Below are 21545 nucleotides of genomic sequence, written 5' to 3' on the forward strand. Positions count from 1 at the left end.
GTAAAGCTTCATCATCAGGAGTGTGTTAATAAGCTTCAAGGAAGGCTTAAGGATTTCTGTGGAAATTGTTGAAACAGCTGAGTGGGCAATGCAACAAGGTAGAAAGAGTGCTCACTTGAGCCCTGTGTCATGAGTAAAAGAAAACAAATGCATGCACTTTTGTTGAGCTTTTTAGAACTCTTCTTCACGGTTAACTTGAAAAAAAGACCCAAATACAAGTGTATTAACATACATTCCCCTACAGACTCCAGAATAGGCGACAGTCCAACGATAGATCTTAGAATAGTTTCAGATGGCTAGGACATCGCCACACAATACAGCACAAGTTTCATCCATTCACATACCATTGTGATAGAACAGAGCTTTTGTCACACCCGTTCTCTGGATTTCAGCTGTTTTCACAATACAGCTTGCAGACTTTTCAACTTCATCTTCTTTAACTGCTTGGAGAAGGGCAGCCATCAACAACAGGAAAGGTACTTTGCATTTTGATGACTTCTCAGATGTGTCCCAAAAGGTCATTTACATTTTAATGTCTTGTCCCGACATGAACATTATTAGTTCAGTGGTCTTGTAGTTGTGTGTGTGTGTTGACAGGAAAGTAAAGGTCACCTGATCTTTCAACTCCATTTTGTCTTAAAGTGTCCATTTCAAAATTATACTCATTGCATGAGCGCAAAGCCTGTTAATTTTGTCCCAGAATATCAATCTTAAAGGCACTGAGGTTAAACCGATAGATCCAGCAACTCTGGGCCATTCTTGCATTTTTTTTCTAAAGCAAGGCTGTAACTTCTGCAATCCTCCAGTAGCCTTGTCCCAGTGATAGCCAGTGATTATGAAATTTCCACCCTCCTTTCTCTTAGTATGCATCTGATCCAGTCTCAGTGATCTATTTACTTTAAGCACAGTGAGCTTTTCTAATGCCTCATCATCCATTTTTAGCCTATAGTGTCTCAACTGTCTCATCTTTCACTGCAACTTTGGCAGCATCTACCCCCTTGGCAAAAAAGATGTGAAGTGCTCATTTATTACTTCAACTATATACTCTACCTCGAGGCAAGAATCCTCTTTCTGGTCTTGGATCAGCCCTGCTCTTTTTATTACTCTTTCACTGTTTGGATTCCCCTTTTATGTTGACTGTCAGTCGCTTTTCACAACTCTTTCCTGCTTTCATTCCTCATTTCACTCTCCCTGAACTTTATATATATAACCAGACTCTCAATTGTATTATTCACCTGACATCAATTATCAGCATGTTTCTACTTCATCTTATTTTCTATCTCTTGATCATCCAGCAAGTTCTGACTTTGCTTACCTTTTCACCCTCATGGGAGAATACCTCAACTGTACCCAAACAGTCTCTTCTTTAAAGGCACCATTGTTCAAAGATAGTTTTCCCTCCCAATCTTTTAATTAATTCCGTTTACCTGAACCTGATCAGCTCTCACCCCATTGAAGTTGGCCCACATCCAATTAATTATCTTTTTTCTGGAATGCTTGCTCGCTTTTTCCATACCTGACCTAAACCTCATTCTATGAGCACTATCCATTTAATATCCCATACTGACACTTAATCCACTTGTCCCACCTCACCCTCCAGAACCAGATCCAGCAATACCTCTTTCTCCATTGGGCTGTAGGAAATCCTCAATACACTTCAGAAATTTTTTCCCCTCTCTGCTCTTTACAATGTTACAATTTCAAGTACAGATTATAATTAAGTCCTCCATTATAACTAATTCCTGCATCTCTAATTTGACTTGCAAATTTGTTTCTTGACCGAGTTTCTGCTAGTTGGAAGTCTATTAAATACATCCAGTAATGGAATATTATGTCTGTTGTTTATTAACTCTCTGGATCCCTCTAGCACATCCTCTCCTATAGGCATTGTAATAATTTCCAACACTGACACCCCTCTTCTTTCTTTCCTTCCTGAACTCCTTGTAGCCAGGAATATCTAATACCCAGTCCTGCCATTTCTTTGAATCTTGAGTCCATAATCATCGCATGATACACCCGCATGCCTCCTTGCACCTGCAGCACATTAACCTTATTTAATACCTCTGTTCACATACACATAAATTAGGTCTCTTGTATTCCCTCTTGTTCTGATCCCATCTAATACCTTACCAGTTCTTACTCCAGTGCTACTTTTCTCTACCAATTCTTTGTATATCTTGTTTTTTCTCTCTCATATCACCTCCCAGTTTACACCCCCTGCCAGCAGTACCAGTAAACCTCCACACAAGAAATACTGGACTTGCCTCTATTTAAGGTGCAAACGAGCCAGCCAATTTGTCAAGGTCCTATATCCCCTAAAAGAAATCCCAATACTGTAGGAATCTAAAGCCTCTCCCTGCACCATCTGAGTCCACAAATTTATTTGCTCTATATTCATTAAGGCATGACATCCACCAGGAGATTACTACCTAGAAAGGTCACCTATTTTCAGAGATGTGTGCTGTAGAGCATCTGCAACTTATTACTGACAATTCGGCACAACAGCAAATTATGGCAACTCTGATGAGCCATCCCCTGAATGATTTCTTGATCTAATGACCCAAAATGACACCATGCCATAGAAGTGCCAGGCAATGCCCATCAACAAGAGCAAGTCTAACCACTTTTTCTTGACATTCAATGCCATCCCCATCACTGAATTCCCCATTTCAACATCCTGGAGGTTCCACTGAGCAGAAAACGAATTGGGCCGACCATCTACTGTGGCTACAACAACAGGTCAAAGACTGAGAATTCTGCAGAAAGCAACTCACCTCCTAACTCCTTAAAGCGTGTTCACCATCTACAAGACAAAGTCAGAAGTGTGATGGAATACTTTCCACTTGCTTGGGTGAGTGCAGCTTCAACAACACTCAGGGAGCTCAACATCATCCAGTACAAAAAAGCCCACTTGATTGGCACCCCATCCACAACCTTAATTAATTCCCTCCACCAAGTAGTGACAACACCATTTACAAAATGCACTGCAGTGACTCATCTAGGCACCTTTTCCAAGAGAACATTCCAAGCCAACAGCCTTTACAATTTAGTGGTCAAGGATGCAGATGCACGGGAACACCACCACATGCAAGTTCCCCTCCAAAACCCACACTACCCTGACGTGCAAATTGCTGTTCCTTCAGTGTCACTCGGCATAAAATCCTGGAACTGCCTTCTGAACAGATTGCAAATGTAATTCCCCCCATTGGTTTGCAGCAGTTCAGGGAAGGGGCAGATCACCACCTTCGAGGGCAATTAAAGATGGGCAACAAACGATGGCTTTGCCAACTAAACCTAGATGCCATGAAATAATTTTTTGAATTACTTGCATACTATAGCCATTGATAATTCTACAAGTTAGATACAATTTTTGACAAGGAAACAGGTGGAAGTTACAGGCAACTGAATTTTTTCATGTTATTGGAGGGAGAAAGGGGATGGTGACAGTGAAGAGAATTATTTAGCAACAACCTGGGAATTGATGTGAGGAAAAATATTGAAGATGTGTTTCATCTGTTTAATAACTTTTGAACATCTGTGGTTAACTGAACAGATTTTGAATCTTTATGCATTTATAATGAACGCTACATACATATTGTGTGAATTCCTAGGCGGAACTTACATACTTATGATATTACGCAGTGTCATTTGTGTACCAAATTACATCAATTGCAACATCTTTTTCTCATTATAACCAATTAAAATGAAATTTCAAATGCAGAACATTACCTCATTAAAAATTTCAGATTCACTTTCCAAACCAGTGGAAATCCATTTTGGGTCTCTACTTTGCACCAGATTGCAGTGTAAGTCTGAAATTGTTGGTACAAGTAATCTTAGAAATTTGCATTCAAGATTAATCAGGATTCCCCTAAAGAGTATAGCTTGGTAGTAATGTCATTGGACTAGCAATCCATAGGTCACCCTGGGGATTTGGTTTTGAATCTCTCCATGGCAGCTAGTAGAATTTGAATTAATTTTTAACTTTAAAAAAATCTGGAATTGAAAGCTAGTCTCAATAATGGTGCCATGAACCAGTAACAGTATCATAAAACTAATATCAATTGTCATTAAAAACCCACCTGGTTTACCAATGTCCTTTTGGGAAAGAAATCTGCCATCCTTATCTGGTCAGGTCTACATTAAACTCCAGATCTACAGCAATGCAGTTGACTCTCAACTTCCCTTTGAAATGGTCTGGCAAGTGACTCCACTCAAGGGCAATTTAGGAGTGGGCAACAAATGTCAGCTTTGCCACATCTCATGAAAGAAAAACAGAATATCTTTCCCAGCCAATAACGCCAGGAACTGCCAGTAGATACCGAAGACGAAAGCTCAAAAAATTTTGATATAGAACATAGACAGGAAATATTCACCAATAAACATCATTCTAACTCAGCTAACAGCAATCTTCCATCTGAATCAGGAGGTTCAGAGTTGAGGCCCCATTGTAAAGTTGAGCACAAAATCAATGTTGAAATCCAAGTGGAATACGGAGGTACACCACACTGCAATGTTAGAACTGGTACTGAATGAAACAATAACCAAAACCCCACCTAATTGATCAGGTGGAGGAAAAAGATACATACACAATTGGAAAAGCGGCATGGTGGGTCTTGGGGTCTTCAGCAATATTTTTTCCTTAACCAAAAATAACTCACAAAGAAAGCTTAGCCATTCATTTTGTGTTTGGAACCATGCTAGACCGAAGCTAAATTTCCAGGTTAGTCTACACAACAGTTCTTGCACATCGAATGTCTTTGTTTCAAATTCGTTTTGAGACACCATAATCATGAAAAGCAACAAACAAGTGCGAGTCCATTTCGAAAGAAAAATCCCAGTGCAATCTTCAGAAAGCATTTTTCATAAAAATTGAGATTAAAAACCATTTGAAAATGCAAATTATGCTTTACATGCCATTCTGTTGCAAAAATTCCATCTGTATTGAATTCTTTCACAGTTGTTTACAGTCAGCTGGTAAACCAAAACAGATAACAGAGCAACATTACCACACAAGGATGAACAAGTGATTCTCATTTCTGTATTGACCTAAAAACAAAACAAAATCCAGGTAACCCTCAAGTCTGGTGCCAAAACAAAATTGTGGCTTTTTTTAAAAAATACCTGAGGCACTCCACAGCAACAATAATTTCAAATTGTCTTTAATAAAAGATCAACTGAAACATCACAGTAGATTTTGCACATAACAATTAAGCATCAAGGGCATAAACTCCATCTGCAATCTTAATATTCCAAAGGGAATTGTGGTTCAAAATACCCAGTGCTGGCAATGAGCATGAAACAGTAGTGTTTACCGCTTGCTACCGTGCAATGCCAAGGATTACTAAGTACGAATGGAGTTGACTGTCTTCTATTTTTTCTTTTTACTGTGCTGACTACAAACACTTCAGCACTACTTTCATGTAAATGGTCAGATTAAATCTTAAAAGTTACTGAAGTTTCATAAAGTTACGAGCTGCCTGGTTATTTCAATGTACTGCAAATTCTAGACTGCTGAATGCATGTGCAACTTAGAGTAAACATTAGCCCCATTCTCCAATCATATGTGCCCCATTCTGGCTCTCTACCCACTGGTTGCGTTCTCCCTCTCCTCACACATCTCACACCTGCACTCTTCGCTTCTCTTTCCATCCAAGCACCACATTTTCGGAATAGACCATAGTCTGCCTTAAAAACCTGTTTCTCTCAGCAAACAGTGCCTGTTTAATTTTAGCCTGATCTGATCCATTAGCCTAAACAATTTCAATTAACTTGTTGTTTCTAGGCTCATATTATGTGGTAGAAGCAATGCTAAAGGTGGATGCTCAGTATCCATGCTACAGATACACGATCAGTAACCCAAACCATATCATAAACCTGCTACCGTAAAGCATTAGGTGATAATGAAATAAATTAATTTATCCGGTCAAGGCAAGCCATGTCCACTGAGTTTGTGAACTTGAATTAATGTGGGCCTTTCAAAGCTGTTTGACTTTAAGTTCAGTCCTAGGCTGCAAGAGGTGCTGAACGGGAAGTACACTGGGTCTCAGTCTAATCCAGGCCTGGTAGCTTGATGCTGCACCAATCCCATTAGGTCATCCAACTCAAACACAGTACGCCCTAATCTTTTCCCTATATCTCAGGATCCTTAGCAGATGAATCTGGAGTGCACACAGTTTGAGATGACAAGTTTCTCTGGCATTCCTCACCTCCTATCTCACTGTTCACCTTCAGTGACACCTCCCCTTTCTCATCTTGAGCTCACTGCTTAATCACAGATTCTCTCTCCCTGCTCATTAGTTTTCCCAATCACAGCTGCACATCCTGCTCTTTCCAGCCACTCGCAGTTGGTCTTTGATGAACAGCCCTGCTCACACTTAATGTTACAAGCAGCCTTTTTATTTCAATTCAATTCCAGATTGACACACTGCCATGCACGTGCGCACCTTAAGAGGAATGTTACCACTATGGTGATTCCTTACAAAAACAGGGTGATCAACAAGGAATGCCAAATCCTAGACATGGACTTCAAAACTCAACTAGTTTATTCACACAACTAAGGAAGCACATGCATCAGGAGATTGTTGCCTACTTTAACAACCCAGACTTCCTCATGCAGATAATGGGGCTCAAAGTTTGCACTGAACCCACACTATTCAGTCATAGTTCTGTACAACGGAACTTGCTACGAAACTAAATAAAAATGGATAAGGTTAATAAATTCTTCTCACACATTTTTACACTTTTCCCTGCGGAAAGATTAAATTGGATGTCCTCAAATAAACAGTAAAATTACCTTTATACTGTAGTTATGGATCTCAGAGCATTAGCTACTGTTTCCACATGCAGCAACTTGTTTATATTGGCTGGCTGCAAGTCAGGTCAGAATCAAAAGATGCAACCTGGAATTCTCTTTCTCTCCTCATTTTTCATAACTTAAGTATAAAGAGTAATCATTTCATTTGTTTTTAATAAAGTGGGCAGCTTTAATTCAAATTTGCTGTGGCATGCCACAAAAGCATTTTTTTTAAAAATGCTTCTGTTTTCCTCTTGCAGATCATTGCTCCCAGTTGGCAAATGATTGAGAGCATAGGTGGGAGTGTCCAAACATTTATCAACATATAATCAGGCTCTACTTCAGTTTATAAAGTGACCAAGAGGTCCATTTTTACCCAATGTTAACAACAGGTGTTCCTGGATGCTGGTTCCAACAAATTTGACAGATTTATACCGGGGTTGCCGTCAGCTACACGAGGACAGCACTAACATCCCATTGAGCCCGATAAAGTAGTTTTAAACTAGGCTTGGCAATGCACTGGAATTCCCAACAAAGGCAGCCTCGTTATTCACAATTCTCTAAATTCTAGTCATCACATCAGAAGCACAAAAGTGGCCTCAGAACCTGCATTTCTAGTCTATTCATCCTACAGACATCTCACTGAGACAATCAGATAAGTATGTGGGTCTGTTCACAGGCCTGAAAATTGAGTCAGAAAGGCAGAATGATCAAACGAGAAATGAAATATTATTTCAACATCTTAAGATATACCATGTTTGTTTTAATAAATTTTGAAAAATGTTTTCCATAAGCTGTACTTAATATAAGGCCTGCTACATTTATCTTGGAAAGTTAATGCCAGTATTTGTTTACATTGGAGGGCATAACTGAAGTACTTATGTAAGGAAGTAAAACCTTAAATACATATCCCTAAACTTGTATTAGCTGACATTTGACCAAGATAGTATACATCAACTTAGTACAATTTCAGTTTTTCTTTTAAATACATTCTCATCTGTATATTGCACAATATACGTTACACTCTACAATATAGGCCTGCTTAATTTTACTAAAATACACTTGCGATTAATGCATCCATTGCACAATCTACTCTTAAATTCAGGCCAAAATCCAGGATGTATCCCTCCTTACCCCAAACCCAGCAAGAAAGTCTCAGCTCAAACCCCAGTCAAAACAGAAACACAAGCTATTACAAATTATTACATATTTGGAAATACAGAACATGGAAAATGATTGATATAGGAAATAGAAATATTAAACCAGTGCAATGGAAAAATGCTCTTCCAAGGTTCAGATTTAATCACATCACTACAGTATAGAAATGGGAGGTATTGACACAAAGGGGCTCAGCGCATGAAAGACTGGGAATAGTTTCATTTCTCCATTTCAACACATCTTTCAATTTACAATGGAAACAAATAGCTAAAAAGGGGTGTAAATTAATTTCCACCTGATTTTGCATTGAGCAAGCTCAGGGGGTGCCTGTGCCTAAAGGTACCAGACAGTCCCAGGTTCAAATCCTGCCCATAGCCCAGTGCAGCAGAAATACATATTTTACTTGTGGTGTTGATAGTGGGGGCACATGTGCGGGCAGGGATAAATGCAAAAATAAAAGTCAGACTGAATTGTCACTCCTGAAAGAAATGCATTGATTTCCAGGTCATCATCATGAAACATGGCAACTGTTTCAATTTCCAAAAGTGCTACCAGACTCGAGTATTTCCAACATTCGCTGTTTTACTTTACGACTTCCATCATCAACCATATTTTACTTTTGATATCCACTCACCCTGAGAAAGTGTGACTTTTGTACAACCTGGTATATTTTACCAACTGCCAAAATAATTATTTTAATAAGCATTGTGTAATAAATGTGTAGTAAATGATTAATTGGATTTGAAATTTAAAAATACAACTTATTTTACTGTGACAAACCTAAATAAGACTAAGAAAAGCAGTAACATATCTACCAAAGGCCATTTAAGACAAGCTGCTAATTTATGTTCAAAAGACAATGCAAACTTAGATTCATGGGCCAGAACCTTTCAATCTGAACAAACAAGCAATCATGTTCTACTCAAAGTAAAACTAGCAAGATGACAAGTTCAAAACTGTAAATCCTATTTCTTAATTGCTCAAAAGTTCAGTTAATTTCAATTGACATTACAAGATTACTACATGAGACATTTGAAATCTCCAACCTTAGACAGGTCATCCAACAAATCTTCATCAAGCTGTTAAGTACATGCCTTAAAAACAACCATATAGTTAAAGACAAACAGGTGTTTTGAAAACCAGAGCCTAATATCTGTGAATAGTTCACAGTAAATTTAACTTCAACCAAAGCGAAAGAATACTTCAAATCCCTCAACCTGAAGTTATCAGCTAATGAAAATGATTCAATGGTTAGATGTGGTCCAGTTTCACTTCCATGAGGGACTCAAATTCAACATAAAAACACAGATCAAGCCTTCTCAAAATTGATTACAATAAGTTACAATGATCAAAAACTCAAATTTGCTCAACAAGTTACAATACCTAATGTGGATGGGGAAGGGTACTTTATAAAATTTACCCATATTTCTTTACATTAATATGCTAGATGGCTGCAAAAAGTGATGTAAATCAGCTTTCCAGTCTCTGAAATGGCAACTACAGCTGTGAACATCATGTTGTTTTTATTGCAAAGCATTGCCAGATACACTTTCTACAGATGTAGATGCAAAGCTACCACTCACACTCGCAATGAAATAGATAAGCAGTGGCATAAATTCAAACAAACCAATTTTTCAAAGATTTATAAAATTTTTTAAAATTGACTTTTATAGTAGGCATTACATCCTCAAACTGAAATATCCAGTAATCTGCAATTGCAAGATTTATGTTCCATTGCAAGTCAGAATTTCCACAACACATTTTACAGATCCAACCAGGTTATGCTGACTACTTTCAGCAGCTCACATTCTTTTCTCACCTTACCAACGTGGAACACAAATGAAAAAGCAGTACAGATCCTATGTTACTCGACATATAAGTGCACTTACACATCATTTAAGAAACACCAACATAACTCTTGGAACACTGGTTCATTAAATTGACTATTAAAAGTGACTACAGCACACTGTATGTTAGCTAGCTCTGTTAACAATCTACAGTCAAAGCTCAGCAAATACAGTGCATGCCAAGCTGCACAATATGCCATTAGAAATATGTTTACCAAGAATGGCTTTTCATAGACAAGAAAGTATCTTGTAAAAGTATTTTTTGCTACCACATTACAAATTCCCCTTTAATTTCAGTCAGGCAAGGTTCCATAAAAAGTTCATATTCAACCGTAACATTTCTAACCAGGCTAAGTTTTTCATTCAATCAGTAATTACCACTATAATTGGACTACAAAAGTTTCCATATTGTAATCGCACATCAAAAATACTGTCATTGGAAGGCGCATTGAGCTATTAAATGGTATCTTGATGCACTTAAGAAACATATTCCCAAAAGACTTTTTCCAACAATCAGTGTTCCAAAAAGATGTTGCGTACTTCTTTGCTCCATCAGTTTTGAAGAAGTTCAAGTCCTCACACTTGCTCCAAATTTGCCTGTTGTTGGAGGGTTTTTTGCCCTTTGCCACTCATCAACAATTTGAATTTTTACTTGGAATATATATGCAAGCTTGAACAGGCTATTCAACCATGGGCAGTTTCAGAACAAAATATAATTTTATCTTCATGTGCAATCCACAAATAAACTTCTAGAAAAGGTTACTTGATAAGGATCAGAAACACACCTATTGAATCAAATCTGGAAAGGAATGAGAGGGGGGAATAAAGAGGCAAGAAATTGCAAAGTCCGTACAATACACTAAATCATGCTGCAACAGCTGTAATACAAATCAGCTAATTTAATTATGTATAACCCCCTAAATTGTTTGCTCTCATTATGATTTCCATCGTAAAATCATTCATTCTTATACTTAACTCTGGGGCCTCAAAACTAACGTCCGATCTGGTCTGTCTACCTAGACAATACAGTTGCCCAAACTTCAGTGGCCCTCTTTTTCCGTCTTAGAAACCACTACGTCTTTTTGTGAAACCCTACCACTAATTGCTATTGGAATGATACCTTCCAAATAAGTTTGCTGACAAAGTGACACCTGACAGTCTGTCCAATTTCCAACCCAATATATTTGAAAGTGCCTGAAGCCCAACTTCCAACCTGAATTCCTTCCTCAGCCCATAGATTACTATAGCTTCAAACTATTATCACACTATATAAAAAAAACAACCTGCATCATAAAGATACCAGAAAGATTTCCTTCATAATGAGTGTAAAACATCACAGGATCTGCTTTCAACAGCCTAACTTTAATAAAACCAACCTAACGAAAAATACCAAAACTCTAAATGTGTCATATACACATTTAACTTTGAGTATCCCCTTGTGTGTTAGTTGCCATTTTAGGAGGATCAGTCTCTCAAGCTGATACCTCTGCAAAAAGGCAGCTTTTAAATCTATAAATTTGCATTTCCATGTCTTTGTAGCAAACAGAGTCAAGATGATCTTTAAAATAACCTTTCCTCTCATAGGTGAATCCACCCTTAAATCCTGGTCTTCTAAATTTCTTCAAATCCTCTCATCTTTGCCTTCTAAGTTCCATCAAGAAGCACCTTTTCCATGCAAATCTGAGAGATAGAGCTCTTTGTCCCCTATTTGGTTCCTTCGTGTATACCCGAAATTCTCTCCAACTATGCAATTCTAATTGTTTGGCATTTTTTTTTTATAAACTTTTCATCTAATTTGTTGAAAGCCACCAAAATCTCACAAGCATGAGAGTTTCTACTCCTAGCAAAATTCATAGTCTTATCCATATTCCAATACATTGTCAAGCTAAACCTCCCCCCCCCCCCCCCACCCCACCACCCCGCAAACAGTTCCTGCCTGGTATCTCATTCTGTACCACCACTGCTTGATCTTTCCCTCCTGTTATGGAATGTTCTTTTCATAATTCTCGTGTGATCATGTTCATTATCAGACATCATCGGAACTGGCGCTACGTTTCTGTGCCCTCCATTGTTGAAGTTGGTGTTCCCAATCCATGGTCTTGACAGCCTCCCCTATATTCTGTATATTCAACCAGTGTTTACACTTTCCAGTGGTCTTCTCTGCTCTACTAATGACAATTTGCGTCCTTCCAATGACTGGATCCTTCAGACAAGCACGTCAGTTTTGCACCAACTTTTGGCACTTGTCTTTTTGAAAAAATGGCCTATTCTAGTTCATCAGGAGTGCTGTGTTCCTCTACAGGTACCCTATTTCAGTTAACTGGTCCTCATAGTTCTGTAACACGCAATTATCAAATGACCCTGGTTCCTCATGATATCTGTCTACTCTCTCTAAATTCACAAGTTTGTAAACTGTACCCATTATCCTTGATTAATGTACCCTAACAGTCTGATTACCATGTTGCGAAACAATTAAATTGTTTTGCCATCAATGCCTATAACTTTCCCTAGGCTTTTCCATCCATTAAAATTGTCTCTCAGTATACTATGCCTCCTTGCTGAAAAATGATATTTTGATGGCCATACATTGTGTCTTAAATCTCTACAATTTCTTTCAGAGACTTCTGCTTCCAAAATGTTTTTTTTATTTATATGCAATGCATTTAAATGCTCAGCAAAGGCAGAACTAGTTGTAATGCCTTCCCAAGCTGAAGGCTGATCATTCAAAAATGAATGGAATTTTAGGATTCTTACCAAATATTAATTGATAGAGACTATAGCTCCCAACCATCTGCAATGAGTTATTTGCATGCACCACCCACGCTAAGGCTGAATTTAACTTGCAATTTGGTCTATTTGCCAAAATTTTCCAGAGGATGTCATCTATTACCCACATGGTTTCTCTCTCACACCTCATTACTAAATGGGCTTTCCACAGCTGTATTCATAACTATGATATTCATGTTTTTCACATGTATCCCTAAATTCATCATTAGCAAATTCCACCACCCCCCCACCCCACATTGTCTATAAAAACTTTGCCAGTGGCCCCATTCCTGTCCCCATTCTTTTTTCCATAATCTAATCCACAATTGCCCTCTTTATTACGTACAATGGTTGATTGTAGATTTAGTGACCAGACTTAGTCAAAGTGCAAAATAAATTTATCATTTGCTTCATTCCAGATCTGAAGGTACATGGCTACAATGTTGTTAAAATCACTGTCGGTCATGATGGTGCCCTTCAGTACTTCCGACAAACTTCACATGATCACTGACCTGTTCTATCAATATAGTTTTCATGTCTCACTCCTGCATCCTTCAATAAATTTTTCAGCCTCCGAGATGGACGCGCAAATTGCCAATGAGCTTTTTATCAGTTAAGGTCCGATTTGCTAACACTTCCTTAAATTCTTTACCCAAAAGATTATTTGTCATTAACAGAATACTACTTGCAAAGGTCAGGACACTATTGTAAATCCAGTGTTTTTCCAACATCTGTTGTTATCATTTTCCATATTGAGTTTCATGTGTGCTTTCTTCCCCAACTGTCTACTGAGAAACAAAGATATTTCATTGACATAACATCTGTGCTAATGAAATGATTCACTCCGACAATACTGCAAGGGATCACCATTCTTCAGTGACTTTAAGGTGTTATCATCCCCAAACCTGAAACTTGTGGAACTTTCAAATTTTCTAACCTTGTTACAATTTTCAGCATTTAGAGTTCAGGTAACGGTTTAACCAGTCAATTCCACCAATGTAGATGCGCAGTCATTGTCTAATATAGCACAATTAAGGAACTCTGCAACCAAAACACTCATTACAGGAGTAAAACTTCGTTAATAGGATAATGCCTTCTTTCTGGTCATTATCTCATCTTCCAATTCTTCCATGTCATGTTTAGCTTCAAACATTATCAAATCATTTTGGACAGTTGAAAGTATAATGAAATTTAGAGTCACGCCGATTTGTCATAAGCTGGGCATTTCTAGGGTTCATTTTCCTGTCACCATTCTCTATATCCTGCTTTTTGCTATAGGTGTTAAAGAAGTTTCTGTTCTCATCATTTCTGGGTCCCAATCTTCTGTCATATTCTTGTAGCCTGCTTGTGCCTGTATGATCTTACCATCCTGTTAACAGTGTACCTTCCACATTCCGTTTCATCATTGACTGACCCATTTGTGTCATAAAAGCCGTAGAGAATGTTTCCCCAAAAATAATTTTTTTGAAGGCCTCTGACATTTGATTGAATAAGGTATTACCTGCAAACTTAACTTCTGTCAAAGCCAGAAGCCTATCCATATTGGTAACGTTAGCACAGTCCAGTAACTTAAATGCTAACTTGGACTGTGGAAATTCCAGGTGTTGTTTTTGCAGCCTTTTATATATTCTACTGAATTCCATCACACAGTCTTCAATAGGAATATCCTCTGATTTCCAAAATCTATCAAATTCTGACCAGGCTTCGCATGAACTTAATAACTCATCTTGTTGATTAATCTTATCCATGAAGTTTAATAAATTATCCAAACCTTCTTCCGAGTTCAAAATGTTCCAACTCCAATTTGGAAAACACTTTGTATCTGAGGCTGCTTCTACATGGTAAAGTGAGCCAATACCATACCTTGTTTCCTTTTCCCCAAAGCAGTTACCATAATCCACATGATGCACTTCTTCATTGGTCATAAAGTCCAATTTCTGAACATAACAGTGGATAGTCATATTTTGACATTTTTATCCTGGGTTCAGCCATTTTGTTGTCTCCTACTCACTCCTTTGTTGATTTAGAATGAGTGAAGTCTTCCTTCTTTCCTGCCCCCCCCCACCCCCCAAAAAAACCATAACTTGTAACCAACAACTATTCTCTGCTACCACTGCTCGAGCAGTTGTAAAGGAGACAGGAATTCTGCTTCTTCATAAAATACCTTTGTTCCAACTCCGCAAACAGTTCTCCAATAGTGTCATCTGTGGCCATTTTACCTATCAGCAACTTCTATTGAATAATTGACATCAAATTAGGACTTAATTGGAAGGTGTGTTAACTGTCAGTACTGTTAGGAATGGGTTAAGTGTGTACATCTACGGAAAAAAAATGATGGGCAAACGTATTGCATTCATTTTACATCTCGTTTTTAATGATTTTGAAGCAATGTAAAAAGCAGTCAACACTGATCAGAAAGATTTTGGAAATCACACAGACAACAGAATATGTATTCTTATTTCACAAGAAATCTAGGAAGCACAATGCATTTCATTTGCTTTAGGAGTTTTTCTTGGACGGCTTAAAAATTTTACAAGACTGGGGCGATTATAAAATTGCCCTAACCAATTAGTTCAACATACACAGACTGCATAGGTACAATTCAAGCTAGTTAGTCTGCATCACTGCAGGTTACTTTCAAGACAGCTCAATTTTAGTTTGGAATACTTTGAAGTTTCACCAGTTACTATGATGTCAGCAAATTTCTTTGACTAACAAACAGCAACAGAAATGTAGGCAGGATCATAGGCTCATACATCAAGGTACAGCACACCATAGACGCATTAATCAATTAAGGTACTGCGTAAAATTTAACGTATAAAAATAATTGCAGCAAACATCAGCCTTGGCTCAGTAGCAATACTCTACTGAAGAGTATTATGGCTTCAAGCTTCACCTCAGGGCTTAAAAGCGTCTCAGCCAACATTCTACGGCAGCACCAAGAAATGCTGTTTTAGATATGGTGTTAAAACTGATCAACAAGATAGATCCCTAGAGACTATTCTAAGACGAGTAGTGAATTCTCCCAATGCCTTGAACATTTATTTCTCAACCAACACCAAAAAGTAAATTATCTTGTCAATTGTTTCACTAATGTTTCTGGAACCTTGCTGTATGCAAATTGGTTGCCATGTTATCTAAATTACAACAGAAATTACACTTTGCAGGTTGGGGGGGGGGGGGTGTTGTATCCTGTTGTCGTGATTCATCTGACTATCAATTGACATTGATAAAACTTGGAAGAGGTTCTGCACATGAGCTGCTAGGGGCCAATTTAAAAAGCAGAATTTCAAAGGCAATAAACTCCGGATTATTACCCAAGTCACAGCAGACAGGCATAGGATAAATCAGATTAGGGAGTTGAATGCATGGTTCAAAGATTGGAGTGGAAGAAATGGGCTTCAATTCATGGTTCAGTGACACCAGGACTGGAGAAAGTGGGAGTTATACCATTGGGATGGCTCTCATTTGAATGGTGTCGGTTCAGTGTTTTGGCAAGTTGAATATTTTAGGCAATCATGAAGGTTTAAACTAAATAGTGGGGGCAAGGGACCATGTGCTAAATCAAATGAAGAGAATACAGCAAGAAGCAAGGTAGCTATAACAGAAATGTATTAGAGGGAAGGAAGGGACAGAGTGTAAAAACTTAAGAATGTGACAGCAGTTAGGGCCATAGTTTGCAAAATTAGCAAAAAGACCAAACTGAAGGCTCTATCTGCAAGTCCATAGCATTCTTAACCAAATGGATGAATTGGCAACAATTCTGTGAGGATAGTGGTCTGTCAGAAGATCAGGCAGAATTGAAATACCAACAAAGAATAATTAAAAACATGTTAAGGACAAGAAGTTACAATACAAGAGAAAGCTAAGCAGAAATATAAAAGCAGATAGTAAGTATTTAAAAAGAGTAAGGAAAATGAGCATGGATGCCTGGAGTCTAGGGAGTTAATAATAGGAAATAAGGAAATGGTGAAAGCATTGAACAAATATTTTGTGCATCTTCAGTGCAGAAGACATACAACATCCCAGGAATACTTGTAAATCAAGAGGTGGAAGGGAGGGAGAACTTTAAGTAATGAGAAGAGAAATGGTACTGTTAAAACTTTTAGAACTGAGGCTGATAAATCACCGGGGCTGGTGACCTGCTTCCTGAAAGAAGTGGCTGTGAAGATAGTGGATGCATTGGTTTTAATTTTCCAAAATTCCCTTTATTCTGGAATGGTCCCATCAGCACATTCCTCTGTTCAATAAAGAAAACATACAGAATGTAATCAACCACGGGTCAGTTAGCCTAACATCTGTCAGAGAGAGAATGCTAGAATCTATTAAAGTAGTCAGGGGTAAGTGGGCAAAAAATATTGGCAGAGGGAGTGAAATATGGTAAATGCAAACTTGTCCATTTGACAGGAAGAATAGAAAAGCAGTATAATACATGGGAAGGGGATTGCAGAACTCTACAGTGCAAAAAGATCTGGGTACCCTGTTCCATGAATCACAAAAGGTTAGCCTGCAGGTACAAGGTATGTGGAACATTAAAAGTAGGAAAGCTTTGCTACCATTGTCTGGCATTGGTGAAGCCATGATGTGGATATGCCAGCGTTGGACTGGGGTAAACACAGTAAAAAGTCTGACAACACCAGATTTAAGTCCAACCGATTTATTTGATAGTAAACTCACTAGCTTTCGAGGTTACCCCCTTCGTCAGGTGAATGGAGAGTTCTGGCCTCAGACACAGCATATAAAGCAGACAGTTTACAGATTACTGATTAGAATGCGAATCTTTACACCTAACCTGCTGTTCAAGTCCTAAAGTGGCCGACAATGTGAGTGGAAGGAGCACTGATCACAGGTTAAAGAGACGTGTATTGTCTCCAGACAGTACAGTAAGTGAGGTTTTGCAAACCCAGGCAAGTCACGGGGGTTACAGATAGTGTGACATGAACCCAAGATCCCTGTTGAGACCGTCTTCATGTGTGCGGAACTTGGCTATCAATCTCTGCTCAGAGACTCTGCACTGTCGTGTGTCGTGAAGGCCACCTTGGAGAATGCTTACCCGAAGGTCAGAGACTGAATGCCCATGATCACTGAAGTGTTCACCAACAAGAAGGGAACAGTCTTGCCTGGTGATTGTCAAGCGATGTTCATTCATCCATTGTCGTAGCGTCTGCATGGTCTCCCCAGTGTACCATGCTTCAGGACATCCTTTCTTGCAACGTATCAGGTAGACAATGTTGGCCGAGTTGCAAGAGTATTTACCGTGTACCTGGTGGATGGTATTCTCACGTGATCATGGTATCCATGTCAATGACCTGGCATGTCTTGCAGAGGTTGCTGTGGCAGGGTTGTGTGGTATTGTTGTCACTGTTCTCCTGAAGGCTGGGTAGCTTGCTGCGAACAATGGTCTGTTTGAGGTTGCGTGGTTGTCTGAAGGCAAGAAGTGGGGGTGTGGGGACGCCCTGGCGAGAAGTTCGTCTTCATCAATGATATGTTGAAGACTCCGGAGGCAGGACACAGTGGACAGAGTACCCTTTGTCGTCCAGTACTTCCCTGGAGTGGAGAAGCTACGACATCTTCTCCGGAGTCTTCAACATACCATTGATGAAGACGAACATCTCGCCAGGGCCATCCCCACACCCCCACTTCTTGCCTTCATACAACCACGCAACCTCAAACAGACCATTGTTCACAGCAAACTACCCAGCCTTCAGGAGAACAGTGATCACAATACCACACAACCCTACCACAGCAACCTCTGCAAGACATGCCGGATCATCGACACGGATACCATCACCACACGTGAGAATACCATCCACCAGGTACACGGTAAATACTCTTGCAACTCGGCCAACATTGTCTACCTGATACGTTGCAAGAAAGGATGTCCCGAAGCATGGTACATTGGGGAGACCATGCAGACGCTACGACAACGGATGAATGAACATCGCTCGACAATCACCAGGCAAGACTGTTCCCTTCCTGTTGGTGAACACTTCAGTGGTCACGGGCATTCAGCCTCTGACCTTCGGGTAAGCATTCTCCAAGGTGGCCTTCACGACACACGGCAGCGCAGAGTCTCTGAGCAGAGACTGATAGCCAAGTTCCGCACACGAGGACGGTCTCAACAAGGATCTTGGGTTCATGTCGCACTATCTGTAACCCCCGTGACTTGCCTGGGCTTGCAAAACCTCACTTACTGTACCGTCTGGAGACAATACACATCTCTTTAACCTGTGATCAGCGCTCCTTCCACTCACATTGTCGGCCACTTTAGGACTTGAACAGCAGGTTAGGTGTAAAGATTCGCATTCTAATCAGTAATCTGTAAACTGTCTGTGCTTTATATGCTCTGTCTGAGGCCAGAACTCTCCATTCACTTGACGAAGGGGGTAACCGCGAAAACTAGTGAATTTACTATCAAATAAATCAGTTGGACTTAAACCTGGCATTGTCAGACTTTTTACTATTGGTGAAGCCCACACCTGAAGCACCGTGTACAATTTGGTTGTCTCCTCTTTGGGAAAGGATCTAAAAACATTAGAAATAGTTCAGACAAGGTTCACTCAGATTCCTGCGATGAAGGGATTATCTTACGAGGAAAAGGGTGGACCTTTATCAACTGGAGTTTAGTACAATGAAGTGATCCTACTGTTGCTGGGATGATGTTTCCCCTTGTGGGGGAAAATAAAACTTTGGAGCAATTTAAAATTAAGCGGTCTCCCATTTCAGACAGAGATTAGGAGAATGATTTGTCTGAGGGTTGTTGATCTGTGGAATTCCCTTCCACAGAGGTCAGTGGAGGGAGGATCATTGGACATTTTTATGGCTGAGTTAGATAGATTTGACTCCTTTTGGCAATCAAAAAGAGTATAGGAAGTAGACAGGAAAGTAGAAGTGAGGCCACAATCAAATCAGCAATGATCTTGTATAACAGCAGAACCAGCTCAAGGAGCCAAACGGCTTATTCCTGCTCCCAATTCATGTGCGTATACACATCAGTCTTTACAAAAGACACGCAAATGTGCCTTCATGAATTTTGCGGGAATTTAATAAAGCTCTGAACAGAAAGGAAACAGGAACAGAGCAGTAGGAACATGCATTAGAGCCACAAACACTGCGTATATGTATACAAGTTTCCCTGGTAAATTTAAAGGGGTGACAAAAGCATACTTGGAATAAGCTATAGTTATTTGATTGTGGACGTGTACAGTTTTTGGTGTGGCCACCACAGATTTTTCCTAAGCACCTCCTAAGATCAGCTGTAACAATCATACATTTATTCAGCTATAATTTTTGCAAATGCTAGAAGACCACGTTAGAAAACACAGGAAAGAATATTAAAAGATGAAGTAAAGATAAACTACCTACTCCAAGTCAATTTTAGAAATTGTCTTCTTCAACAGTGTATTTGAGGATTAGTCATTATTAATTAGAGACTATTGGCCAGAATGGTTATGTCATGCTGCACAAAATTATCAAGGAAAACCATTGAAAGCAATTGTGATTCATGAGGGGAAAAAAATGGGTCGATTGTTCATGAATAGGACAAATAATTTAGCTCACAACTGTTTTACGCAGTGCATTGAAGTGTATTCATTCATTACATTTGTCTGGGACAAGTAATTTCTGTGGAGAAATACAGTCAAGATTTGCCTTTAGAACTTTATAACTTAATTCTCAGCTTACTTGCTTCAGAAAGATCAACAGAACAACACTGCTTACAGGGTTATCCAAACAGTGCAGTGATCAATGCCCACAGAAATTTATGTAAGCTTGTACAGAACGTAGTACAACTGACTTCAGATACACAGAATTTATCAAAAGAATATTGATGTTGATGTTCACAGTAACTTTCTTTAATGCCCACTCTTTGGTACAGATGTTAAAATATAGATTCCCAATTCAAACATCAGATGCTAATGCAACACATCTACTGACTCTCATCTTAAAACAGCGATCTCAAATACCTTCATTCACCAATTGCCTACGGTGTCACTTCACATTATTTCTGCAACTAATGCCTCTTGCTCGAATCTGGTCATCTGCTGGTGTTGTCAGACTTTTTACTGCATCTGCTCATTCCCAGCCATCCCCAGAAATGGTGACAAAGCCAGAAGCAGGTGAAGTTCAGCATTTTCAGATTTTCTTCTGAAACCATCAATTTCAGTACATTTGCTTCTACCTTCAAAAACCTCCGAAAAAATCTCAGGGGTGGGATACTCGCCAAAAAATTCGAAGTGTTGAACTTGCGTAAAAGCAGGAATAAATCTCACTGTTTTCCAGCGGGAGTTCCAAAATGAATCTCTCACACACTGTGCACTGCAGAGTGTACCAGCATGATTCACACAGAAAACCAGCGGGTGAGGCCTATTCCCACTGGAGGGGCGACAACATAGCGCTGAGTGGGCCACACAGCATCGAGATTGGAGCATGCGCAATGACCCGTCTGCTGGCCTCCCAACTGGGGGACAGCCCCGTGACTTCTGCATCATCGTGGCACCATCTCCCCACCCCAATGTCTCTCTCTGTCCCTACCCACCATCTTTTATGGCCCTGATCTCTCTCTCCTCCCGATGGCTAATCCTGATAGTTGGCCTCTCTCCCTCCCCCACCGATCTCAATTGCAGAATGGCAACTCCACCTGCAACTCCCCCCCCCCAAAGAAGCCCCAATTTCCATCAGTCCCCACCCCTAAGCATTGGCACCTTGCCACTTGGGCAGTACTGGGAGCCTAGGCTGGCACTGCCCAAGTAGTGCACATCCCCCTCCCCCTCACACATCTTTGGTTACTTTTCATTCTTCAGCACTTCCATCTGAACACTGAAGTTTCTCCTACCCTCACTGACAGAAAATGCTTTAGGATTCTTTGTACTACGAAAAGCATTTCACAAGTTGTAATTTTCACTTCTCATTGTATAGTCAGCCAAACACTTGTTATCATTTCATTAACTTGTAAAAATTTACAGCATGAAGCTTATGGA

The 21545-nt window shown here is 39.5% G+C and overlaps 1 protein-coding gene across 1 annotated transcript in view; it reads right to left on the reverse strand.

The window, feature by feature from the left end:
* LOC145355917 (mediator of RNA polymerase II transcription subunit 13-like) overlaps window positions 1-21545 on the reverse strand; it is a 238094-nt gene that overhangs the window by 200240 nt on the left and 16309 nt on the right. The window lies entirely within an intron of this gene.

This window comes from Carcharhinus amblyrhynchos, chromosome 20, assembly GCF_965287045.1.
Source record: "Carcharhinus amblyrhynchos chromosome 20, sCarAmb.v2.hapA, whole genome shotgun sequence".
Lineage (NCBI taxonomy): Eukaryota > Metazoa > Chordata > Chondrichthyes > Carcharhiniformes > Carcharhinidae > Carcharhinus > Carcharhinus amblyrhynchos.